Here is a 27,683-nt window from a genome sequence, read left to right as displayed (position 1 = left end):
TTTATTCATATTATGTACATATGGGAGAGGACTTCTTCAAGAGAGTATAACTATCAGAGGCAGACCCAGTAGTCTAGCAATGCACTGACCACAACATTTGTTGAATACTACTGCAATCATGGCATTAGCTGAGGATACAAAAAAGAACTGAATTCAATTTTTTCCCCCAATAGTTTATATGTTCATCAAGGATACAAGACATAGCACCAAAAAGTTAAATATTCTGTGTTGCCCAATACAGTAGCCACTAGCTACATGTGGCTATGTCATTTTAAATTTAAAGAGACTACAAAAATATAAAATAAAAGTCAGTACCTCAGTTGCACTAGCCACATGTTAAGTACTCAGTTGCCGTATAGAGCTGGTGGCTACCATATTGGACAGTTCAGTTATAACACATTTCTATAATTGCAGCAAGTTCTAATAGACAGCCCCAGTTTCTTCAATACAGGGTACGGGCAACACATAAGTGATATTTACAGTAACTACCAACCAGATGAGAATAAGGAAGAATCAATGCAGGCTGCAATCCTTAGGAAGATCTTAGTAGGGCCTTGAATTTATGGTTATTTTGACAAGTGTAAAGGACAGTGGGGCATAGTCAGTAGAAAAAAGGGGAAAGAATATTTGGGGGAAGAACAGTCCATCTGACTTAGGTCAAATTCCTGGTACAGACTGGAGAGGGATGAAAAGGGAAAGCTGGATTGGGGTAAGAGAGATGGAGGGACTGGCTGGCAAGCTAAGATGTTTGATCTGTTTTCTAATGCTAATGAATAGTTTTGAGCAGGTTACTGATAGTCCTGGGGCAGTGGCACCACCCAGCAAATAATCTTGCCTTAAGTAGTTAGGTATTCAGAAGCCTCATATTTAATATTAATCTCCCACTGGGAGTTCGTCCTGAGCCTTACAAACAGCTACAGAGTTGAGCCTAGTAATGCTGTGTGTGTGTGTCTGTGTGTGTGTGTGTGTGCGTTTGTGTTTGTGTGTGCGCTTCTTGGAACAGCTACAGGGAGAGGGAAAAGCATAATTAAAGCCTCTCATGTACCATCATAGCATTTTGTTCCCTCATCCCTTTTTTTCTTTTCACATTTATTAAGTTTCTCTTGTGTGCTAAGCATCGAAGGTGCAGCGATAAACAGCACATGAATCCTACAAGGGGATCACTGTCTTATACAAAGATGTGGCTGTGACAGGGCTGTGTACAGAACACTAGTGGGCGTGCGGAGGTGCACACGCAGTCAAGACAGGCCAGGTGCAGGCAGGTCTTTTCAGAGGGGAAGTTTGCTGATCTGAATCTCAGAGGAGGAGTACAAATTAAGCCAGTAGATCAAAAGAGGAATGCTCCAGGCAGAGAGGGAAGATCAAGCACAAAACTATAAAGTAAAGCAGAATGTGACCATGTGGAAAAACCTAGACCTTCTTTCCTCTTTTGTCTTTGGTACGGCGCAAAGGAAGGGCTCAGAGTGTAACTATTTTCTACATACAAGCTTCCCCTGCTATCTGAAATCAGAACATTCGTATGAAATCTTTCATAAGGGAAAATGGGGTAAAGTGAAGAAGGAGGTACCTTAGGACACGTCTTGTGCAGAAAATAAATCCAGAATAAGCACAGATGCTTACAGACACAGTTCAGAGCTATGGCAGCTTGATGCTGAGTGCAATTCCTGGGGAAGGAGCTTGGCAGTGCTGAATGCTATTAGGTTGGCTAAAAAGTTTGTTTGGATTTTCAATACCATCTTACGGAAAAATGTGAATGAACTTTTTGGCCAAGCCAACACCGTTGCATTTCCTTCCCGCCCCCCCCCCCACCCCATAAAGGTGAAAATCTTCTTTGGATTTCTTTAGATTAGCAGAAACAGGTAGTAATATAGGTCTTTCATAGAAGTGAAGTGGTATAAAGTGAACTTTTAGAAAGTGGGGGATACCTGTACAGCCTCAGATAGCTTAAGCAGCAGGTGTAAAGACAACAGACTTTTGTCTAGGTGACTCATGTGGCTTGGGGCCTCAGTTAAACTGTCTTTACTCTCTTCACCTGGGTATGGAATACAGCAAGAGTCAAAGAATGATCCAGGGAGCTGGATTCAAATGTGTTTCACACGCCAGAGTACCTTTGTTCTAGGCTGTTCCTTATATATTCAAGGGAATTTCTCCTGCCTGAGGAATGACATGCTTGCTTGTCACTCTTTTTCCCAGACTCATGCCAAGCAACTTGGGATCACTTGGGGAGAATTTATGGAGAAACCTTAGACCTTATAAATTACCCCAGGGAGAAATGATAGCTTTTTTTGTTTATTTTTCTAGTTACACAGACCTTACTTCTTTGGCTCTGAAATGGCAGCATGCTTTTAGGAAAAAAATACAAAAAAGAAAAAGAAATTAAAATCACAGTATTAAACAAAAACAGAGCCAGTCGGCAGTGTCTAGGAAGAGAGCCATTGGAATTCTCTGACTTTCTTTATGAGTCAGAGGTAGTGACACAGGGAGTCGATATTTTTTCTTCCTTTTGTGATATGATGAGACCTCAGGAGAGGCACCGTGAAGGAGCAGGAAACCTACGGCCTTTGGAGCATGACTGGGATGGGAATCCTGGCTCTGCCACTTCTAGTTGGGTGACCCTGGGCAAGTTGCTTGACCAAATAGGCGCTCCGTTTTTCTCATCTTTGAATTGGGAATGATAATACCACCTTTGTACTGCTGGTGTAAGGAATAGAGATAATGAGAGCAGTACAGTGTCTGCTTCTGTGAGACACTTACTAGATAGTGTCTATAATTGTAACTAGAAATGATGAGTTTGAGTTTTTCCCTTGGATGACTGTGAACTTATTTTCTTAAAGGAGAGGATGCTACACTGCAATGCTTTTGGGATACTGGCTTCCAAGCATGATCTTTGTAAAGGGGAAAGAGATGTTCCAGAGTAGAACCCTAAGAGAAGTAGTCAATTTGATATGGGTAGGAGATCTGAGTGTCATAGGTAAACCAATAAGCCCTGATGTAGCAAGATATACTAGAATATCAGTGTGTTCCTATTCCAGGAATTAGCTCCCTATTGATGGCGATAAAGTAAATTCTCAAGAAAAATGTTTGGTTAATGATCTTGATTAAATAGTGGTGTTTATGTTGAACAGCTCAGGGGCTGTTGAGCTAATTCATAAAATTATCCAGGCTGCCCATTTACTGACTTATTACTCATTGTTGGCCATTTCTCTATTTGTAATACAATATCCTGACACTGAGAAAGATGAGGGAAGGAAGAGATCATTTCAGTCTATCCAATATTCTCCCTGCTTCCCCTCTTTCCTTTCTTTCTTTCTTCCCATCACTCCCTCCCCTCTTTTTCTCTCTCATTTACTGTTTAACTTAACTATTAGTAAATTATTTTAACATTTCTGCTGTTCTTATCATAAAGAACTTAGTCATGGGACCAAGACATGTTCATTTGCTCCTTTTCTTCCCTTTTCAATTGGGTTTGGAAATCACACTGGGATTATTTCTTACTTTATGGTTTGACATAGCACATAATCTATACTGACAATCAATGTATATTACATATTAACTAGTAACACTGAAAATATCATGTCCCAGTAAGTCTTGGAATAATTTAAACTGAAAACAGTTGAGGCTTGTGATTCCTAAACTGTCCCATAAAATACCAGACCCGAGAGATGCCCTCAGGTTGAGAAGATTTGTTATCGAATATGTTGGGTGCACACTGTGTACTGTAACTTTTTTGAAGAATGAAAATATACAGAGCATATTAAGGTCTTTGTTAAATCTTGTAAGTAAAATTGTAAAATAATAAGTAATTGGTAAAATTACTTGTATCAATTGTAAAATAATAAGTAAAATTGGTCATGTTATTTGATTAAGTATTTCTAAAGTTTGTTTGACCATAGAACCTTTTTCTGTATAAACATGTTAGTATCCCACATATTACTGGTTTTGAAACACACTTTGGAAAATGCTGAAGAAGTGGTATTTAGCAATTTTATACTATAAGAGTCACTATTAAAAATATTCTCCAGTAAAACAATTTTAAAAATCACAAAAACTTTTTTTTCTGTATGAGGAATTATCTTTTGACTGGTGTCAAGATAATGAATAGGTGAATGTATAGGCCTCTTGAGACTCTTGAAGTCATAGTTTAATTATTGTTTCTTTCCCTTTTTCTACTTACCCTAGGCCTTATCTGGCCCCTTGAGACATGTAATATTGTCCTCTGTACTATAAGAAATAAAAATGCTCTTAGTACATCTTGGAAAGTTATGTGCTTATTTGGCACTGTATTCCATTTTAACTTGGTTCTTTGTAAATGCCAAGAGCCATCTCCAGGTGTCCTGAGTACAATCCATTAACTATGTAGGCTTAAGTAGCACCATTCTGTAAAATTTTTGGCAAGACCTTAATTGCCTCTAAAGAGAGGGGTTCCTTGAGAATTGTTCTTCTATTCAAGATAAATAAATTAAGGCATAAATATGATCAAGGCCCCAGAAACAGTCAAGGTGTTCTGGGGACTAAAACACTAAAGATTCGTAGAACAGAGGATTCTCAGGCCACATGCGTACCAACTTCACAGCTTCATCTCTACTGAGATCACTAATAGTCCTAGAGAGAGGATTGCTCTGTTTTCCTATGAATGTCATAAGTTTTACAAAGCAAGTTGCTCTTTCCTCGTATGCCAGGGATTTTTTTTTTTTTTAATGGTCCTAATTGATCTCTATCCTCTAGAGGGTTCTGAATTTTGCAATTGTCTCAAGTCTTAACAAGCCATCCCCACACCACTGCGCAATGGAAATGTTCAACAGAAAGGTATTCACTTCGGTCTAGGCAAGACTGACTGCTGCCCAGAGAAACGAGGATCCTGGAATGCAAGTTCTGGGCTGTCTTGATTGGATAAAGCCTTTTTGGCCCATTTCTGCCTCCCTCTTTCTTGCATTTCCCTTCCCCTCTCCTGGGGACCAAGGGTTGATCCTGGCAGGACGCTAGGGCTTCCCTTTGGAACCCAGGAGGTTTTCTCGGCCCTTGACTCTGTGCTTGTCTCCTGCTGACCCCCAGCTGATGTGGTTTATTTATTGCTGAATTGAGCGTTTAGTCCTGAACATTTAAATCTTGGCTGGTGGTGGCCTCGGCAAGAACATTTTCTAAGATTGCCATGGTTTTCTTTCAAATAAACTCCTACATGCCTGGACATTTCTGGCATTGCTGAAATGCAGGTGATTTATTTGTAGAGGCTTAAATTGGGATTTTTTTTTTAAAGGAAAATCAGCAATGTGGTATACTCCTGTGCTACATTTTAGCCACTGGTTGTAGAGGACATCTTGTTCTGTCTTTTATCAGAAAAATGAAAATCTGAAGGCTCCCTCTGGGAACAAATCAGTTTTCTGTTCTTAGACACTCAACCCCCCAGCTCCCTCTACTGGTCAATAACCTCCCTCCCCAGTCATGGGGAGAGCAGGGGACTAGAGTCAGCTGGGAGCTAGAAGGGAACTGGACTTGAAGTTAGGGACTGTAGATCCAATAGCCTATTTTTGCTGCAAATCCTTTATCTTCCTTCATTCTTTCTACCTCAACAGTCTTGGTCACCTAAGCCTCAAATTCTTAGCTCCACCTAGCGTCTCCCTTCCTGTATTCCTCAGGCTTGTCTTGTACGTGCCCTTTAACAAGAGGCTACTTGTTTGGCTTTATAGCACGGATGAACACTATGACCTCTGGATGGAGAAATTGTTAAGTACAGATCTCCAAAGAAATATAATAATGTACAGTCATTGCTTTGAATTTATGAACCAAGTTTAGATTTATCTTTAGCATTTACGCGGTATGATAGAGGAAACATACTGAATGGGATAAGAGCTCACAAAGTATCTCCCAGCTGCCCCAGGACAACACTCTTCAACCAGCTCGGAAGGTCTGCTGTCCTGCTGTTGAACTGAGGGCAGCCGTGGCTTAGCCACGCCACTGCTGGGTGGCCAAATGTCTTTCTAAACGGCCATAGTTCCCTAATAGATGAAACCTTAATGGTGGCCCAGAATTTCAGCAAAACAGCTGTTTTATCTAGCTAACAGAGAGGACTAGAAAAGCTCCCCAACAGGCTGATACATTTTATTTCCTGGAGAAGCCAACAGCTGACATCCACACCCAGGCCTATTCAGTTAGTTGGAAAAGTAGTGCATGAAGTGACTAATTGTCTTTAATCTCAGCACATCAAATGATGCCAATGCTTAAATATCCTGAGATGTAAACACATCAAGAGAGCTTAAGAAAGACAGTCTTCAAGAAAGACTTACTTAAAAGTATGTTTTCACAATGAAGCTTAGTCACGGACCATGTAAATTTTAACATACAATAAACCAATTTCAGAAACACAATGACTATTTCAAAGTTTTGCAAACAATTGTCAGGCATGCTTTAGAGGAAAGTGAAGAAGCATCTGAGGTAACATCTTTCTCTTTCTCAGTAAGTTCTTTCTAGAAAAGATACAAGAATATTCTTTTATACCTTTATCACTTTCCACATTGGGGTAACTTTATGTATTACGAAAAGTTGTATTTTTATCTTAGCAGAGAACATTTTGATGACATGATATCCATGGAGTTAGTACTCTGGGTCAGAGTCAAGTTTAAAATGAGGTCGTGAGGTTCTTTTCTCAGTGGAAGTCCAGTTAAGGGTTAAGAAGAGTTTTAATAGATGTAAAATTTATAAAGCTTTTCCCCATGTGAGCCATTCCTAATATTGTACTATACAGAAAGAAGTCTGACCCAAATAAGGTTTTACTTCCCAAACATTTGAGTGGGTCTTAGCTATGACAATCATGTTAAAAAAAATCTCTTCTCCGGAGTTTCTCCCTCTTCTGTTTTAGAGGAATGGATCCTCTTAACTGCACTATCTTCTGTCTATACTCTTGACCTCTTGATAATCCCTCTCTGGTGTCATAACACTTCTCACGCCTACACTCCTTAACCAGTATGTTCCTAAATGGTCCATTATGCATATTTTGTCATTTCTTTCATTAAAGACCTGAGGAGATTCCAGGTATATTGATAACACACTGTCAATGTGATGCCAGAAGAGGAAGGTTATGCTGTAAATCATCACATATATAATAATACATTTGTTCTGTCATGGAAAAATTGGAACTCAATCTTAAGCCTGCTGCAAAAAATAGCATTATTCCTAGAACTCAGGCAAATGTAAGGATTAATGAAATCTCTGTAGGCAGGGAAATGTCTCAGCCATTGATAAGGCTAAATGAACTCTCCTGCATTACTTAAAGCACCAGGGAATCTTAAATTTCATATACTTGAGATCTGAGTCTCTATAAGTACCTATAGATTTGTAAGGATTTTTATGGAAGGAGTTAAGAAATATGGATATTTTATACTTAGCCATTTTTTTTTTTTATCAGTCACTCACTCTCTCAACACAGGTTTACCAAGCAGCTATTACATATAAGACCCTGGAATGAGGATAAACACACACAAGGTGCCAGTGATGGAGACAACCAGTGACTTCACTCTTCATAAGGGATTGTACCAGTGTTTCTGAACGTTCGTAGGAGAGGTACAGCAGAAGCCCCAAACCTCTACCAGTTACGGTTTTTAAGAACTCTATATTTTATGTTTCAACAGAATTCTCATCATAGTCAGAGACATTTTAGATACACGCTGTATGGGGAAGACACATGATAATTATTCAAAATAGAGCCCTGAACAGAGAGTTCGGTTATATGAACTCGAGTCCTGCTTCTCCTACTCATGTCTGGGTGATCTTAGGAAACATCAGCCTCTCTGACTTTTCTCATCTGTAAAATTAACTTTGTTAAAATTAGCTCCAAGGATTCTTTCAGCCTTTGTACTGTGTGATTCCCTAAATAAAAGTTTAAACCCCAAGAAGTTAGACTAGAGCCTAGATAAATAAAACTGCTTAGACACTTCATTTCAGTTTGGAGGCATGTAGCAAGTTTAAATTACCTATCTTCTAGGTATATGAATTAAGATTTAGAAAAATGTAAAGGTTTATTATTTGTTGGAGTGAAAATCTACATCACCTGTTTAAGAGAAGTATGAGCCTTTTGATAATGAGAAATGCCACAGCTATGGGTGGTACTCCAGAAACTATAAGATCTATAAGGATTGAAAAGAGATTTCTTTCACTGAAAGAAAAAAAAAAGGAGGTAGCACAGAGAGGCATGACTGCATCTGTAAATCCTGTACTGAAGGAGAGGACAGCTTTCATTTTCCAGGAAGGACAGTAGAAGTGAGCCCAAAATTAACAGAGGAGATTGAAGGTAGACCATCAATATGTTTTAATATTTTACATAATCAGTTATAGGTGTCCATAATAGCTTTTGCTGTTATGTTACACTAAGAAGTGGGAATTTATTATTATTTTAGCAGATTACTCTATGATCAGTTTTTGGGAACATTTTTGTTTCAGTCACTTCAGTTTGATTCCTTGCAATTTCTTTTTTTTTTTTTTTCCCAATATAGTTCTTTTTTTTTTTTTTTAATTTTATTTTATTTTTAGACTTTACATAACTGTATTAGTTTTGCCAAAACTTCAACAGCTTTGTGGATTTGCTTTCACAGGGCCCCCAGATTATAGACATTCCGACCGTGTGTGACTCCCTTTAGCCCTCTTGTTGCAAATCTATTTGCTTGAAGATAGACTATAAGAACCTCCTTCCTCAAACAGCAAATGTAGTTCCCAAGTCAATAGTGGAATGTTTAATTAGTGGCTTCTCTGTTGGTGCTGAAATGTGGTTACTAGTCTTTCCCAGTCTTCACCTCTTGGGTCTCTGCAAAGGGGAAGTTTAGCAGAGCTCTAAATTAGTACTTGGGGGTATAAACTGATGTTAATGACTGTCAGGTCATTGGAAGATCTTTTTCATTATATCCTTAGCATTTTGAAACAACCTGTAAGCTGGCCTTTTATTTCTTAATTTAAATTTTTAGATGCTTTGGGTAGTAAGGGGTTCTTTTTTACACAATGCTAAAGTGATTCTCTAAATTCCACAGGACACTCATTCTTCTCTCTGTATCTTTATTTTCATTTCACTCAGTAGCTAGAACAATGAAACTCTCAGAAGACGGCACTCTAGTCTCGAGATCTATACTTTCCTTGAGTTATGCATATGGATGTTCACGGGGGCTTGGTGGAAGAGAAGGAAGCTGAGGCCTGAAGAAAGACCTAATTTCCAGAGGGTTACTTGGAGGACCAGAGATTGGCAAATACCGCTGCATCTCAATCACGCTGCAGGTTGCCATATCACAGTTGAAGACCATGGATAGGGAGGAGTAGACAGCTGCCTCTAACTTCTAACTTTCAAATAGTTACTGAACATTGGACCCTTTGAGAGAGTTAGAGGTGGATTTGTTGACATGAACTACCCATTAGTTAAAAATGTATTCTGAGGCTTTTTATATTCAGAATGTAGCTTTTATTATAAAATTATAACTGGCAAATATCTATGGGTTTTAATGTGGGACAAACCTGAAATCATTTTGGTCTCTAGAAGGGCCGTTCTTTCTGTTACAGAAGGGTGTAATAGAGATGAATCTTAAATTATCAGAAACACTCTCATTGATTTAAAAAACAACAGCAGCAGATATGGATTTTGTTCCTCATATTCCACATAAAAAAGAATAAAAAGAAGTTGCATTTGTTACAGAGATTCTGATCTTTCTCTTCTAGGGCACTTTCTAGGAGCAGTTCTGCCCAGCTTCCCTCTCAAGTCTGTTCATTTCATTCCTTGATTTTTGTTTCACAAATGGAATTAAGGTAGGATATACTGTCTGATCATGGGAAGAATATTGTTTTATAATTTTGGGAATAGCAGAAGATCTAAAATGTGTGATCCCTAGATGTAACAGGCACCCTTCCCGTGTGTCTCTAGTGAAACATGCAGTCATTTTTCTTTTATAAGAAACATTAAAGGAGCCATTCAAATCTTGCTGGAGTGGTATGGGGTAGGTATGGCCATGAACCAACCCAATCCAGGGGCAGCTATACAATGGCATAGACAAGACTCATGCCTCTATATCCTGTGCAAGGGGGGAGACACTGGGGGGACTCCATGAATCCCCACTACTGATTTTTCTATAAACTTAAGGAGGAAACTATGGAGAAAGTATCATTTTTAGTGTCTGGTAAAGACCCCTGGGAAAGTGAGGTCATGAGCAGTCTAGGATGATCTCATCTAGTTATTTAGGGTGTTGAATGTGATGGCACATGGGGAAAGCAGTTACTATGAAATGGTTCATAGCTGGTAGAGTAGATTAACTGCCAGGAAAAGCAGAAGCAAACCCTGGGGGAACACTTTTCATCCCCACATTTAGGAATAACAGGGAGCTCTTTTACACTGGCAGCACTTTTTTTTTCCCTCCCAGAAAAGATAACTTTCCTCAAGGGGATCTGGTGAATGAAGCAGTGTCTTTTCACCCTTGTGATGATGGGCGTGAATCCGGCACTAACATAAAAGAGGAATTAGCTTGGACATACCACACACTTGGTTTGGCCCGGTCCCATACCTGTGCTCTTGTCATGGTTGATTACCCACTTACAGCAAATATGAAGCAAGCAGTCTGCACTGTGGCTTGAGATAAAAGGTATTTTAATATGCTCAGGTCACATATTATCATGGCCAATAGTAATTTTATATCATTTTCTTAAAGGAAACCGCACTCCTAGTAATTATTTTTTCCAATGAAGCAAAATTTCACATGACAGAAAGTTTTACATATAACTTTTTCATTTGAATAATAGCATTGAATCCTCTCCATGCCAAATAGAAATTTTAAATATCTTTATTATTTCTTTTGATATGCAAGCGATAAGGAGGAAAGGTTTGGAAGACCCTCAGTTAAACTTCTAATGATTCTATGTTCTCTAATAGTGAAGAATTTTTTAAAGCTTTGGCGACTTTTCCTTTTTCAAGTGAAACAATATAAACAAACCAAAAAAAAAAAAAAAGGAAAACTTTTCCTCTCTTACTTTAAGAACCTTGAGGGCTGAAACAGTGGTTTGGTTTCCTGACTGCCAGCTTTGGTTTGCCGTCTCTCAGCTGTCTTGTGCAATTCCCCAGAGGAAATATTTGAAGAGGGTTTTTCTCCCACATGAGAGAGTTTCATCCCACACAGCCCGCAGATTCTGACTGCAAACTTCATGGACTAAGTGTCTGGTTTTCCAGAAGTAGCTGCAGCGGACGTTTTTCCTTCACAGGTGCACGACACACATTCTCAGACCTCAGAGATCAGGATGTAAAGTCTGAAGTCTTTAAAAAATGAGGGTAGCTTAAAGACTATCTCTCTGCCAATCAGATCAATTTTTACTAGATAAGGGAAAATAAGGTGACAAGCAGGGATCAAACTTCCAAAACCTTCAAGCTGATCGTTCTTTACAACCCTCGGGTGTAAACAGAAGTATTGGATAATCTGGCCTGTATTTTTCTCTGACTGTGGAACACATTGAAATGCTTTATGTTTAGGTGTGTGTATAGAAATTCATGAAGTTCTTTTATACACTTTTGTATTCCAGCACAATTCTCATTTTAGGACGTCTTGAAAAGACAACTTTGTGTTCTCACGTTGTGCTGTAGCCTGTCAATTTGGATTTGTTCTTTCCTATCTTACCAGCCACCTGATTATGGTCTCTGGGCAAATGGTACCCGTTGGCATCATTTTTTCCAAGCATTTAAACCTGGAAAGATATTTTTTAAAGGACTCACAGAAGCCGTCTTGGGGGTTTGGAAAACATGGCAAAATTGTTAGCAGACCTTTGTGCTATTTTTAGGAAACTAATTGTGTTCTTTTAAAGTACATTTTTGACAATGGGACAAAGTTATCCTTGCCCCCACTGTTACGTGAAATATTTACAATGAAAAGCGGTCAGGAAAACACCCCAAACGGATACACTTTAACCTCGGCAACAGCCAGCAACCGGGGGCAAAAGTGATTTAAAAGGCGAAAAGGTTTTTGCAATATTTATGCTGCTGTTTCTGCCCCATACGAACTTTTATTTTACCGTTCAAACAGAAGTTTGTTTTCAAACCAGTTGCTGGTTTAAAGGAGCAGCCGATCTGGCATCCATAAGAATCAGCTCTAACCAAACAGTAAGCACGTTGACCAGGGGAAACTGATTCCCCCGAAGCAACCCCCAGTAGGTCAGATGCCTGCAGAAGGGTTATCTTACCTTGAGCACGTAAGATCCAGGAGAGAGGCTCGGGGGCTCCCACAGGAGAGGACCGGGAAAGTGCTCTGATCCGCTGCTGGTAACATGCACTTGGCTTTTATGGGCAGGTGGGAGGAGCCGCTCCTCATGGTAGGTGGGCAGAGAAGCAGCGGCGGGCGGGCAGCCCCGGGAAGCTGGACACTCTTCTCTGGGGAGGGGCGGCGAGGGCAGAGCCAGGAGCCGGAGAGCGGGAGGAGGGGCGGGGAGGGAGGAGGGTTAAGGAGCGGAGGAAGCAGTGGAAACGGGAGAGGAGGGAGAAGAAGAGAAAAAGAGAGAGACAAGAGAGAAAACTTATAAAGGGATGTAGTCCACAAATAGGGAAGAGATTGGGGGAGAAAATGAATAGGAGACTGAGACAGTTAAACAAGCAAGATACGGAGGGAAAGGGGAATTTGATTATTTGCCATTTTGTTTGACATTTTAGATGGTAGTGGTGTTGGGGAGCGAGTTGTGAGTGACGGAGATAACAATAGGTATTTTCTGTGAATTCGAAAACCTAAATAACGGTTCAGGAATATTTGAAATTTCACAGGCAAGGGAAAGGAGGGGAAGCTGGCCGTCGGAGTAGCACATCCCGAGCTCTGGGTGGGCGCGGAGAAGGGCTGTCCACAGCCGGCTGCGATGAGGCCGCCCTCCTGCGTCCTTGTCTCCCACCCCCCGCGGATGAAAGCCGGCCCTTCACTCATCACTCCCCACACTGTGCTTTGTGACCTGCAAGTTCTCCCGGTGCTGCCGGTAGCGCGCAGCGTCCAGAGGCCCCTCTGGAGACTGCTGCAGCATTAAGGTAAATCCAGCAAAGGTTGGAGAGGATCAGCGGAGATTGGCTTGTGGAGAAAGGAACCTCAAAACCAGCCTCGGTCCTCCAACATCTGCTTATGTAACAGGATTGCAGGGCTCTCTGCCCTCTGGTTATTTTCGGTATTTTAAAAACTCTCATTCCTAGCAATTGGAAAACGTCTTGGTGCCATAGCTCTCTGTGTGTCTTAAACATTAAGAGGATTCAACCAACAAGAGGCTGAAGGATCAGGCCGAAATTCTTAAGAAATACATTCAGAGAAAGAAAAACAAACTCCTTTAGCTGCTGAGCCGTGACTCACTTCCTAGCCCAAGTTTGATTTTTGCCACCACAGGAATTAAAGCATTTGAAAAGAGAGAACCTGAGCCTTGAGGATGAGGGGTACAGACAAGGGGAAAGAAAGGGGCAGGGAGATGGATGGATGGGCCTGAAAAGAACAAGGGCAATAACTTTTACTGACACTATTGATATATAACTATATAAATGTATAGTAATATATACATATATGAAACTTGATTCATTTCACCACAACCTTATGGAGTTAGATATGATTCATATTGTGTAGTTTCTTTTTTTTTTAAAGAAAGGAATTTCAAAGGGTTAAGCAACTAGCTCAAGCTAACGAGAAGGGGAGCCATATTCGGTGAGCTGCCAGGGCATGTGCACCCTCCACATGAGTGAAGTCACTCAGTCGTGCCCGACTCTTTGTGACCTCATGGACTGTAGCCTATCAGGCTCCTCCGTTCATGGGATTTTCCAGGCAAGAGTGCTGGAGTGGATTGCCATTTCTTTCTCCAGGGGATCTTCCCGACCCAGGAATCAAACCCGGGTCTCCCGCTTTGCCGTCTGAGCCACCAGGGGCCACCATATAGAATGCCTGAGCTGGCCTCAGGTTAGTCCTGATGTCTTTGTGTGTGGAGTGGGGAGAGGTTATCAGACTCCAAGAGAAGGAAAAATGATGACCAAGAGCATAATATGTTGAACTGGGTACTGTTGACATCTTGGTCCAGATAATTCTGGTGAGAACTTTTTCCGGCTATTATAGGATGTTGAGCAGTATCTCTGGTCTCTACCCACCAGATGCCAGTAGCACCCTCCTTCTTGAGTTATGAGAATTGAAAATGTGCCTACACTTACCCAAATTGTGGGGGGAGGAGCACAAAAAAATCTCCTCCTCCCTTTAAGAACCATTGGTTGTAAAAGGTCCACAGATATAAAAAAGGATTTTAAAGAAATTCATTAAGAAAATATCCAACAGTGGTATTTGGATAATAGTAATACCAGTTGCCATATGTGTTAAGGTTACATTGAACATAACTTTCACATTTTCATAATCCCATCTGTCTGCCTCTAGACTTCAAAGCCTCAATTGCTTTCTTCATAACTAATCTTATTCTCATTCGGATACATCTGGGAGTCAACAACCCCCTGTGCCTGGGATATGAGGAGAATTAATGATATATGAGGTGAAACATTTAAGTTCTTTATTATAAACACAAACTTGATGTTAGAGCAGTTACTCAGATGTTACTCATGATGTTTCATGACATTGATTATTTGTCTTAATAGTTATAATTTTTCATCTCTAGACCCCCTTCACAAATAGTATGTTTGTGCTCTGAGAATATGCCTAAATCCACTGAAGGAAGTCTATGAAATGAACAGCTTTGTTACTGGACCTAGAAATAAAACTGCATTGAGTCTTCTGGGGTTGACCCTTAAAATCAAATGTGATTTCACAGGAAAGCTACCACTTCTGGAACTTTATAGTTTGGTGAAGAAATGTTTTCTGGGAAAGCTAATTAGGACCCAGTTAGAGGCACCTCTGGGTGATACACGTATTAGTAGATATCCTTATCAGATTATAGCAAATCACCTTTTCAATTCTGATTTAGTGCCTTCAGACATTCCAGATCCATCACATAGTTGTGAAAAATAGAAACAGAAAAGGCAAGAAAAGCACATTCAAAGGGAAGGCAATTGACAGCTGTATTTTCTTTTCCTTTTTCCTCCATCACTCCCTCCTTTCAAACTTGAATATCCAGCTATGTAACAAAAGAGCTCCTTTCATTTTGTTTGGATGGTGCTAACGGTTAGTTCATTTCTCCAGTTCACACTTGCCTGAATCTAACTCTAGCAGATCTGGACAACAAATCAGGAATCCAGGAATGTGATCTCTTTGCTGACTCTTCGAGTGCCCTTCTAGAATCTCTTGAAGGTGACTGAGGTTTGAAATGACCTAGTTTGGTCTTTTGTGGAAAGAAAGGAATCCAATGACAACATACTAGATGGCTCTGAAGTTTCCATTGTGTGAATGTAATAACAGCTACAGATTATTATCTTATTTTAAAGTGCTTTGAAAATGGAAACTTTTTTTTAAAATTTAGAATTCATCAATTAATAAATACCTATTAAGAATGGATACAGACAGTGTGGGGTATTCAAAGCAGAGGAAAATAGTAAGAATGTAGATCTACTCTCATGGAAGGGAAAAAAAACCCATGAAATTCCTGTTAGTTGGGTAGCAAAATGGTTTCAGGGAGGTGTTGGCATTTGGGTTGACTGTGGAAAGTAGAATTGGAACGGGTGAGTGATGAATTCTAGGACAAGGGGGGAGATGTACACAACTGGGGGAGTCACAGGAATATGTGGAGAATGGTAAATGGCCGGCATGACTTAAGGGAAGGGTTTGTGTAGCAGAACAATGAAGCTAAGAAACAGGAAAGGAGAGATGGAGTCAGCCTGTGGACGGCCTTCAATGTCACCTCAGTAGTCTGAACTGTAACTCTAGGCAATGAGAAGTCATTGGAGACTTTTGAGCCATAGCATGGCATGCTGGAAATAGCATATTATTAAGAATTCGCTTTTCTTTTTATAGGCTGTTTATAGTAGCTTTGCATATAAATACTTGCCAGTCTCTCCAGGGCCATGAGCACACTTAGGGAAAACTGACTGTCTGTGTCCTGCAGACTTGGAGGTCTGCGTGAGGTGGAAAAATGACCGTAGTTCTACCCTAGAGTGTCCCTACAGTGTCCTGGGTGATTCTTAGGAGATGGGAAGGCAGAATTTTCCCAGAGTGTGGCCAGGATGATAGATGAGGTTAATGTGAAGGTTGGTGCCTATTCTGTGTATCAAAGGGGCTGGTCTTTAGTTTACCTGCTGTAGCTTTAATGTTATCAAAAAGATGATCTTTTACTTTTATCTAGTTTATTTCACTTTTTCTACTTCATAGTCAGTGCTCCCGTTTCATTTAGTTTAGCTTTTCCAATTTCTCCATCTCTTTTCTTTTTCTTTGATGTTCTTACTCAAGCCTTTATCAAACATGGTAGAAAAGTTTTTGTTTACATGTTTATAAATAGTATGTATAATATATATATATTTTAGAAAACTTAGGAACATTTGCCTAACTAAAAACTTTATGACATTTTGATTCCACTTGTTTGACTTAGTATGAATAGAATGCTAGATTTCTAGTTCAAAAAAATAGATATGCAACAAGCAACAAAGGTTTACTGTGTAGCATAGGTAACTATAGTCAGTATCTTATAATCTATAATCTATGGAAGATAATCTGAAAAATAATTATGTTATATGTATATACTGAATCACCTTATTTTGCACCTGAAATATTGTAAGTCAACTATACTTCAATTATATATATATATATATTTTTTTTTTTTTTTAAGAAAAAAAGTATCAGTCCAGAGATAATAGGTCTCATGTAGAGATCCTTGAATTTTGAAGGGTTTCTGGATGAGGAAACAGTGGACCCTGGTATAAAAAACTTATGCTGTCACATTTATGTTTGTTAAAATACTTTGAATTATTTCCTATGTGTTATCCTCAGCAAATTTCAACCTTCAGTTTTTCCTTCCACTCCTCAATTGCTTCAAAATGCAAATGATCATGGCTTGGGGTCTGAACAAAAAGCACAATCATCTGAAGTTCAATGTACAGAAATTTGCTTTTTGTCTATCAGCTGACCCATCAGTCAGTTAGCCTAAGCTTCTGTTAAGTATCACCAAATATGATCTTGGACCGCAAGGCACTTACAATTGCCAGCTCTCCTAGGACCTTTAAAGTAGGGTTTTATTTACAAAAATTGAAAAGGTTCACAGCACAGAAGAAAAGCACACCTCTCCTACATTCCAGAGGAACGTTGGATTCTGTGAGTCACTGTTTTCCTGTTGGCCCAGATGGTAGAGAGCTGACTGACTTGGGTGATCCACAGATGACTGCCTCACAGCTCCCGCTGGCTTTATAAAGAGCACTGGATTGAGGGTCAGGAAATATGGGGTTTAGTCCCAGCTGGGCCACTAACTACCCATACAAACTTGCGGCAGATGTTTTATCCTTTTTGGATTCAGTGTCTGTATGTATAATAAGGAGGCTTAACCAGCTCTTTCCACTTTTCAGATGCCTGCTCTGTACTAGTTAGTAGATGCTCCTTTTATTCAACATCCCCATGAAGTCAACCTGATGATCCATGATACACATGCTCAACTTGAGTCATAAGAGTAAAGCTTATAATGCATTAGTCCAGTGTTTGCTATAAGAGGATCACACCCCAACATTAAACATTGTCTGTATTCTAGATCCAGAATCCTCAAAGGTGGGGTTTAATTAGCTCTGAAATGTAATCATTGTCTCTCTAAGTCTCAGGATTGGGACGCAGTCTCCCAGGTTTGGGCTTCCTAGGTGGCTCAGTAGTAAAGAATCTGCCTGCCAATGCAGCAGCCGCTGAAGACTCGGGTTCAATCCCTGGGTTGGGACTATCCCTTGGAAGAGGAAATGGCAACCCACTGCAGTATTCTTGCTGGGACAATTCCATGGGCAGAGAAGCCTACCGGGCTACAGAGGGGTCACAGAGTCAGACCCACTGAGCAAATGAGCACTCCCAGATTTAGCCATCAACCTCTAAACCTTGAGGCCTTTTAATTTTTTCTTCTGAATCAAGTAGTAATTCTCCTTTTAATTGGTGGAAATGTAACCACACCATACAGAGCCCCAGTTTCTGAAAATTCTGTTCATTGTGCTGAATTTGTTTGATGTCTGAATAGATTAATTTGATTTCCTGTGAAGCTATCTATTCTTCTCCCACTATGAATTCTTCCCTTTCCCAAGTGCTCCACCTCTTTATTTCTTTAATTAGCAAAAATCTGTTGCCTTTTTCAATATAGACTAAATGATTGTGACTCTTTTTAGTTTCCCAAACTGTTAGACTTTTACTAGGGTCACTGAACCTTTTTTCATCTTTTACCCACTCCATAACCAATGGCACCTAAAGCCATTCCATTCTTTTTCTGTTTGTTGAAAATTTCATCGTAGGGATTCTCTCATGGGGGCTGTGCAATGGAGAGGGAAAAATATAGTCCAGGGAGAGTTTTTTTTCCTTACTTAAGAGTGGAAAAGTAAAACCTTTCCAGAGTACTAGAGAAATATATTCACCCTTACCATATGCCATCTTAAATCCTATCTAAAATATGGGAATGTCTTGGTCCTAGACTTCCCCTGCTGAATAATTCGTGATCTTGCCTTATCTTCTATCCTCCATGCTTTCTAATTGTGATTTACTCTTATGCTTTTATTAATATTTACCTCATGTTCAATTTTAGTAAATCCCATACTTCCTGCTTAGAGTTGTATCTTATACAACCTAAGATTTTCATGAAAAACTCCAGTTTGACAGGCAAAAATGTTTATCTGAGACAAGAGGTCTAACAGATGATCAGACCTTACCTATCCCAAATTACCTGGCCTGTTTCCCCTATAGCAATCACCCTAAACACAGCAATGATTATGTCATGTCTTCATTCAGACGCCTTCAGCGATACCACTCTGTTTGTAAAGAAAACCATATGTTATACAGCACAGGGAATGTAACTAATGTTTTATAATAACTATAAGTGAAGTATAACTTTTAAAAATCATGAATCACTATGTTGTACACCTGAAACTTCATAACATTGTAAATCACCTATTGTTGTTTAGTCGTTAAGTCATGTCTGACTCTGCCACCCCATGGACTGTAGCCCGTCAGGTTCTTCTGTCCATGGGATTTCCCAGGCAAGAATTCTGGAGTGGATTGCCACCTCTTTCTCCAGATCTTCCTGACCGAGGGATCAAACCTGCATCTCCTGCATTGGCAGGCAGATTCTTTGCCACTGAGTCATCTAGGAAGGCTGTAAATCAACTATACTTCAATTGAAAAAACATCCAAGTTCATATTCTGGCATTAAAGATCCCCCCCAGATTCAAGCCCAGTCTTCATTTCATTTACACACCCTGTAAATGTGCTTCAGTCAGGAGAAACAATTTGCTCATCATAATATCTGTGCCTGTAGCTCTTCATCTATGTTATTGTCAATGGAGTGCCTGTTGCCAGGTGAATATTGCTCAAATCCTTTAATACTTCAAAACCACCTTCTTTAGGAAATGTTTCCTGATCCTTTTTTGAACCTCCCAGGGAAATTGGTACTTACGACATTTTCTACTCTTTACATATATGCTCACTTATTTTCTCCTTAAATTCATTGCTCCCTCCTTGGAGCCCTAACTCTTCCCCCTGACACAGGGCCTATCATGGAATAGGTGGTCAATAACTATTTATGAACTGTGGAACATTTTTTGAAAATAAATCCTTTCCTACCTTTCTCTATTCCTAGCCCGTTTACCTGATTCGACTAAAAGAAATTTTTTTTTTTTTTTTAGAGCTGCTAGTATGTTTCTGTCAGGGTCATAGAAACTGTGTTCAAAAGACCAATATAGCTTCATTACCATTTTTGAGGAATTTAAAGTCTTGTTGGGGAGCAGAGATAAATAGGCAGTTTCTATTCCATACGGTAAATTCCATGGGTTAGCTAAGTACTGGGCACTACAGGAGCTCCACAACCATCCTTGCTCATGAGAGGGAGCTTTGGGTGTGTTACTCTGAATGCCAGGTGTACATCGGGGTGGTATGGAGAAACACACAGAAAAGCAAAGTTTGGTCCTTCTCGGCGCCACTTGGGAGGAAGGTACGATATGCTTTGTGTTTGGGGTATGGGATCAGGAGGAACAGTCTGCATGTTGGCCTGACCGCTGTGTCTTCCTGCCTGGTAATTCAGTCAAGGTGCGAGGGTTATTTGAGTAGATATGTTTCAATATTGTTTTGATGTAAAAAGGGCTTGAATACACTCTTCTGGTGTATACCATCACATGCTGAGAGTTTTGACTGACTTAAACTGTACCTAACGCTGAGCGGGCTTCCCTGCTGGCTCAGATGGTAAAGAATCTGCTTGCCTTATGGGAGACCCAGGTTCGATCCCTGGGTTGGGAAGATCCCTTGGAGAAGGGAATGGCTACCCACTTCACTACTCTTGCCTGGAGAATTCTGTGGACAGAGGAGCCTGACAGTCTATAGTCTCTGGGTTCACAAAGGGTTGGTCATGACTGAGCAACTAGCACTTTCATTACTGAGTACACTTAAAATCGATGCTTTTAGACTTCCTTGGTAGTACAGTGATTAAGAATCTGCCTGCCAATGCAGGAGACATGGGTTCTATCCCCGATCTGGGAAGATTTCACAAGGGGTGACTAAACCCATGGCCCTTGTGCCACATTACTGAGCCTGTGGTCTACACCCTGTGCTCCACAACAAGAGAAGCCACTGCGATGAGAAGCTGTGCATTGCACCAGGAGAGTAGCCCCTGCTCACCACAACTAGAGAAAGCCCCTGTTCAGCAACCAAGACCCAGTGCAGCCAAAAATAAATTAATTTAAAAAAATTGGTGCTATGTATCTTTGGATGCTCTGTGATGGATGCTATCTCAGGGCATCTGGTTCCATCTGTTTCCTTTAAAGGAAATCCTTTCTAAGATAGCCTTCAAGAGCCTCCATGACAACAAGGGGGAGAATTTAGAATTCTACTTTGACAGTGTTAGTCCCTCAGTCATGTCTGATTCTGCAACCCCATGGACTGTAGCCCACTGGGCTCCTCTGTCCATGGGATTCTCCAGGCAAGAATACTGGAGTAGCTAGCCGTTCCCTTCTCCAAGGGATCTTCCCAAACCAGGGATCGAACCAGGGTCTCCTGCATTGTAGGCAGATTATCAGGGAAACACAAAAGCTTTGCATTGTCCCCTCTGAGCTTCCAACTCAGGACCTTCAGATTATGAGACTGAAGTGCTGCATACTGTGCTAAGGAGGCACCTGTCAACCTTGGCTTCTATAATATTCACGAATTTTTTTCCTAAATGTGGACATATAATGGTTGCCCCTTATAATTTGTGCTTAGGGTCACTGTATTATTTTGTGAGCATACTCAGTGTGCCAATACCAGATCCTCTTCATCTCTGTTCAGATCAGATCAGATCAGTCACTCAGTCATGTCTGACTCTTTGTGACCCCATGAATCACCAGGCCTCCCTGTCCATCACCAACTCCCAGAGTTCATTGAGACTCACGTCCATTGAGTCAGTGATGCCATCCAGCCATCTCATCCTCTGTCGTCCCCTTCTCCTCCTGCCCCCAATCCCTCCCAGCATCAGAGTCTTTTCCAATGAGTCAACTCGTCGTATGAAGTGGCCAAAGTACTGGAGTTTCAGCTTTAGCATCATTTTTCCTAGAAGGAAATTCACAATCCTGGAGTTTCACTCTATGCATAAGAAAATAGGCAAGTCTATTCACAAGATAACATTAAAGACACCAAAGTTATTAACATGTGGTTAAATGAGCTTTAGATGCCTATGTAAGGGAATGGGAAGAGAAATGGCCTGTTAAGAAGCAAGACTTAAATATCGGTGCAAAAAGTGACCTGATCCCATGAAACTCTTGTAACTTGTTATTTATAGATTTGGTCCTGTTGGATTTTTGGAAAAGGTGTCTGTTTCATACTATCTTGGTTTCATCCTATTTTTCACTGTCCTCATTTCTTCAATGTTCCAATATCTTCATTTTCCTACTTTTTCATTAAATTCCATCTTGTTGTATGTCTTTTGTACCCTTTCTGGACCCTTCATTTTGATTTGACTTTCTGTGCTGGGTTTGACTTTCTGTGCTCCAGTATTCTTGCCTAGAGAATCCCAGGGATAGGGGAGCCTGGTGGGCTGCCATCTGTGGGGTCACACAGAGTCGGACATGACTGAAGCATCTGGCCGTGTGGCATGGAGGAACCCTGTTCAGGATCAGATGTCTTCCCCCATTTCCCACTTTCTCTATGACTAGACCAGAAGGGTTCCTACTAGACATTTCTGAAGATAAGTTATGTGTTTATCATCACAAATGGATATTGCTTTCTATTTTAATTTGTGGAATCTTGTCTTCACTTCTGCTTTCTAGATTATAAGTTTCTCAAACTGAGAAGTCAAAACGTCTCTTGAATGCAGGAAACAGTGTAACTCAAAGTACCAGCCTAGGGCTGACTGCCTCAATAAACACTTGTTGATTTATGTCCCTTTTGAGACTATGAAGATGATACATCTATAAAATCCATGAATATATTTGCATCTGACTATTTCTCTTTGTGACAGAAGTATTAATAGCATCTGTAGTGATTGGAAGTATTTGGGGCCCTCTTTTTAGGTTTCATCCTAAGTCTTAATTTTTGAAGAAGTCAGTATCTGCCTTTATGCATAAATTAAAAATCTCACCTTTCACGCTGTTCGCATAGGATCTCACAAGGGGAAGGAGTTGGCCTGTTACTCGTTACTTCTCATTTTCAGACCCTCTGTGATGACTGGATACCATGAGCATTTGGTCCAGATGAGAATCTAATTTTCTGTTCCCTTTGAATAATAATAATGTTCTGTGGGACTCTGGCGCCTTGGAATATTAGTAGGTGCTAGGTATATGAAAAAATATGTCCAATCTATTATGTTTCAGCAATCCTGGATTATTAAAATTAGATAGATTTCTTTATTGCATGGCTATTCCAAGCCTTCTGTGGCTAATGTGTTTTTTCATATTCTAAAAGGTAAACATACTATACATAGTGTTTCCTAAGATTATTTGACTTACAGGACCAACCCAGTACTAATCCCTCTCTCCAAGGGACTTCCCATAGAACTAATGCTCTGTGGTCCCTAAATTTGGAAACCCTGCCAGAGAACTTGTCACACCCCCACCACTAGGACCAACACTGATACCAACATTATTTCCTCTTAAGTACAAATAGCACTTGATGCTTTTCAGAGCATTTCCACATGTATTATTTCATTTTTCATTATTTTCATTATTTTCATTATTTCATCATTTTCATTATTCATTCTCATTTCATTTTTATTAGCTGTGTTTAGGGCAATTTTCCCAGGTGGCGCTAAAGGTAAGGAACCTGCCTGCGAATGCAGGAGACTGAGACGCAGGTTCGATCCCTGAGTTGGGAAGATCCTCTGGAGGAAGGCATGGCAATCCACTCCAGTATTCTTGCCTGGAGAATCCCTTGGACAGAGGAGCCTGGAGGGCTACAGTCCGTGAGGTCGCAAAGAGTCAGACACGACTGAAGTGACTTGGTACATTGAGCATAGGCTGCTGCTGCTGCTGCTAAGTCGCTTCAGTCGTGTCCGGCTCTGTGCGACCCCATAGACGGCAGCCCACCAGGCTCCCCCGTCCCTGGGATTCTCCAGGCAAGAACACTGGAGTGGAGCTAGGCAAGTATAATTTTATTACCTTAGTAGATGAGAAAGGAGAGACATTATCCCAGTAGTGTGTCAGAGAATTTTTGAATTGTATAGAGGTAAAGAGAACACACGTCTATGGCTAGAGAATTCTTGATATTATAAAGAGTAGACTTTTTCTGTTATTTTATTTTATTTTTTACAAACAATTCCTTCCCTTCAGCACTCTGCCCAGAAGAAACTCTTCTACTGCATGAAGTGACATCCACATAATTTCAGATACTGTGGAGGGTGATGCACTTAGATGGTTTGATTCAGTGTTGGGGTGCCGAATGCATTTGCCTGTGTAAAACAGATTGATTCAATGTTGGACCTTAATGCAATTGGGAGAAAATTGAAGGAAAAGGTTGAAATCTGACCACAGCATTTCATTTATAGTAAAAATTTTGCACAGATTTCTTAGAAATTCTGAACACAGACCACTCATTGGGATGCTTTAGAAACTTCCTTCTGTCCCCAGTTTCTACTTGGAACTTCATATACTTTTGATGTGTGTAGTCTGCACTAAATTTCCATAACTGTTTATAATTTTATTCACTTGACACTAACGTGAAACTACTTTCACTAGGTGAATGTAAACAGCATGTTGTGGGTAAGCAGAAGTTAAACATCAATTATCTAAGTCTATAGATTGGGTTTAGTAACCAGAGTTTTTATTTCTTATTTTCTTTTGAAAGGACATTTGGAGAGAGAGAGAACAGGGCTTGTGAGTAATGGGAGTGAACTTCCAGATACTGAAAAGACATTCCTTTCTATAGCTAATCCACTTCCCCCATATAGATCCATCTTCCTTGGAAGCAAAAAAGTATTGTATAGAGGGAGTGAATGGTACCAAAGAGACTCCTTTCCTCATTCCCAGAATGACACAGATTTATGCAAAGTCATTAAGAGCAGAAATTAAATAAATAAATAAAAATTACCTAAGAGCAATCGGAGAAGGCAATGGCACCCCACTCCAGTACTCCTGCCTGGAAAATCCCATGGACAGAGGAGCCCCAGTCCATGGAATCGCTGAGGGTCGGACACGACTGAGTGACTTCACTTTCACTTTTCACTTTCATGCATTGGAGAAGGAAATGGCAATCCACTCCAGTGTTCTTGCCTGGAGAATCCCAGGGACAGGGGAGCCTGGTGGGCTGCCATCTATGGGGTCACACAGAGTCAGACATGACTGAAGTGACTTAGCAGTAGCAGCAAGAGCAATACAGTTCTTCTACCAAAGTTTAGGCATTGAGCTTTGAGCAGTTGCAGGCTGAGTGGCTACAGATCTTTGTAGAATCTTCATTGACACCAAGAAGAGACAGTGCAGTGTAGGATGCTGAAGTGCCAACTAGGGAAGGGGCCCTGACATTCTACAGATCTTGTCTATGTCTCTGCTAATGGAGCAGGGTCAGCTTGGCTATGATGCTTGTGTCGTGATCTGTATCAGGGTAGTGGGCCAAGTGGCCCTCTTGAACCTTTCAAGACTGAGGGGGTATAGCTGGAGGAACTAGGCTAAAGCTTGATCTGTTAGGGAAAACTGGAGTCTAACATTGGTGTCTTGCTCTCCAGTGTATTTTCACTACCTACCAAGAAACACAGAGTCAGGTTCAATAAATACTTATGGGAAAATATGGATTGATGAATGAATATGACAAGGGTACCAGGTAAGAATACCAAGTTGATGGGGAAAGCCAGGATGGAAATCAGGTGTTGTGCTAAGAGTCTGTGAGGCCATCAAAGATGAAGTCTCATGGTGCCAGGTTTTAGATGGATTAAAAGTGACATAATGTTGGAAACAGAAACAGAAGAAAACCAAGAGTGTGTTGAGTGTGTGACTCTAGCCACCCTCCTTAAGGCTAGATGATTGGTGGTAAACTCCAGACATACACTCTCATGGTTGTATGTTAGATGCATTGTATACTGGCATATACTTGTTAATGATTCCACAGTGTGAGATCAGTTCTTCATGACTGATGTTTATAAAATGCCCAGTTATGCAAACCCCTTCAGATACTGATTAAAAAGTAGGAAGACCCAATGGGAATTTCCAATCTTGTTTCATTTCCTGTATAGATAGTTTTCCTAGATAAGCAGCACTCTAGTACACAGATGTACTGTAAACAGGAATGTATTGCATGGCAGGGAAAACCAGCATCCATTTGAAGTTTAACCGGAGACAATTTACATTAGTAGGATAATCTTTGTGGATATCTGGAAGAACTCATAATTCAAGTGGCAAGCCAAATTGATTCTTTCTGGTCCTTGTTTATTGATGTTTGTCAAGCCCCTAGAGTAAGCTTCAAGAAACAGGAGGTTTAAGATTTGTGTCATTCTCATCAACTAGCATAATGCATTAGTAGTGGTTATAGCTCTGGTTTCTATTTATACCATGGGACTGATTTTAGCAAATTCAATGTGTGGCAGTTTGCCCCTTATTTACATGTTGCTCTGAAACACGTTGGTAATGGAGAATGAATGGCTTGATTTTCCGGAGATGAGAATAGAAATGCCTGGGTTATCATGGGACTGCCCATGTATACACTTCACTTGTCACCATCCTATTAAATCAGTTTCTGAAATGGAATGCCAAACTTGGCATGCACATCTATCATCCATACATGGGAATCATTAGACTATGTAAATGCTGCCTCTTTGTAGTCATCTGTGCTTTATGTTCATGGGTAGAGTTACTCAGTAATATAAATAAGTCACAGACAAAGTCTTAGACAAAAAGTTCTTTGGACTGGTGAATAATAAGTTTTTTTGTTAATGTGTTTGTTGCTTCCATATGACTTTTTGTTTATGTTCTGGATTATAGCCATTGCCACCATTGTGCAAAAGCCAGAAAGAAATTTAATCGGGTGTTGCCCACAGGGGTTGTTATTTAGTATAGTTTTCAGTTTCCACCACATCTTACTAAGTCAGTGGACCCAGATGCAGCAAACCTCTGCTGGGGAGATCTAGGGTACACATACTCAAAGCCATCGTTTCATAATTAAAACATGGTTCTATCTCTTCAGATTTCTTTGAAGATAAAATCTCCTTTAAAAATGATCCTATGCTCCTAATTAGAAGTTCCCCCAATTCTTTCCCACAAATATTATGTCTAGTTTTTGGTTCCCTGAAAAACATCTGCCCAATAATCTTTTTCTAAACATATAATTAATATATTTTCTCAAACATCTCTCACTTTCTATCTGTTTGCCAGTATGTTTAACCCTTCAGCTCTGTAACAGAAATTCTGAAAAACAATGAAATTTCAGAGCACAGTGGGGAAGATATCCCATGTAATCCTCCTCCATGCTTTCTTCACTGTTTGATCTTGAACTTCTAACTGCTTCCTTTGTTGTTAGCTTTTTTCATTCTTCTCTCTCTTTATCACCTTTTGTATCTGGACTTTGGTCAAGTTCTGTTTATTTGGTCAATATTTCATTTACCTCCATTCATTCACCCGTTCACTCAAGCCTCTACCTTGTACATGGAAAGGGTTAATCTCAGGTTATCATGGGCACTACTGTCTATACCATTCTCTACCTCAAGCAAAGTACAGGTCAATCATTTTTTATTTAGACCACTGAGCCTGCCCTTTAGGGGTCTCAGAGCAAGAGCCACTGAACACAGGATTGGCCTGCTATAGTGCAGAGTGTATTAAAGTGAGGTTATTCTCCTGACAGTGCCACACTCTTGTTTCTTGATACCTTGACTCCTCCTCATTCTTAATAGGTGGGTACTGTGGTAGGCAGAATTGTGGGCTTCCAAATGTGGCCACACCCCAATCCCCAGATCCTGTGAACATGTTACTTTATGTGGCAAAAGGTAGTTTACAGATGTGATGCAGTTAAGAAAGCTGGGATGGGGAGATCATTTTGGATTATCTGCTGGAGTCCAGGATAATCATAAGTCTCTAAAAGCAGAACACTTTTCCTCATTTGTTCAGAGAAAGAGATGTTACCAGAAAAGTGTCAGAGGGTGGCCGATTTGTTGACTTTGAAGATAGAGGGAGGGGGCCATGTGCCAAGTAATGCAAGTCG

General features: G+C 40.3%; 1 protein-coding gene across 1 annotated transcript in view; it reads right to left on the bottom strand.

The window, feature by feature from the left end:
• Positions 1–12,328, bottom strand: part of COL8A1 (collagen type VIII alpha 1 chain) — a 169,514-nt gene extending 157,186 nt beyond the window's left edge. Inside the window, exon 1 of the mRNA XM_055567908.1 lies at positions 12,184–12,328. The gene's annotated coding sequence lies outside the window, so the exon portion shown is untranslated. The remainder of the gene's footprint in view (positions 1–12,183) is intronic.
• Positions 12,329–27,683: the final 15,355 nt, after the last annotated feature.

The sequence above is a fragment of the Bubalus kerabau genome, chromosome 2 (genome assembly GCF_029407905.1).
Source record: "Bubalus kerabau isolate K-KA32 ecotype Philippines breed swamp buffalo chromosome 2, PCC_UOA_SB_1v2, whole genome shotgun sequence".
NCBI classification, from domain to species: domain Eukaryota; kingdom Metazoa; phylum Chordata; class Mammalia; order Artiodactyla; family Bovidae; genus Bubalus; species Bubalus kerabau.
This window is presented reverse-complemented; position numbering and strand designations above follow the sequence as displayed.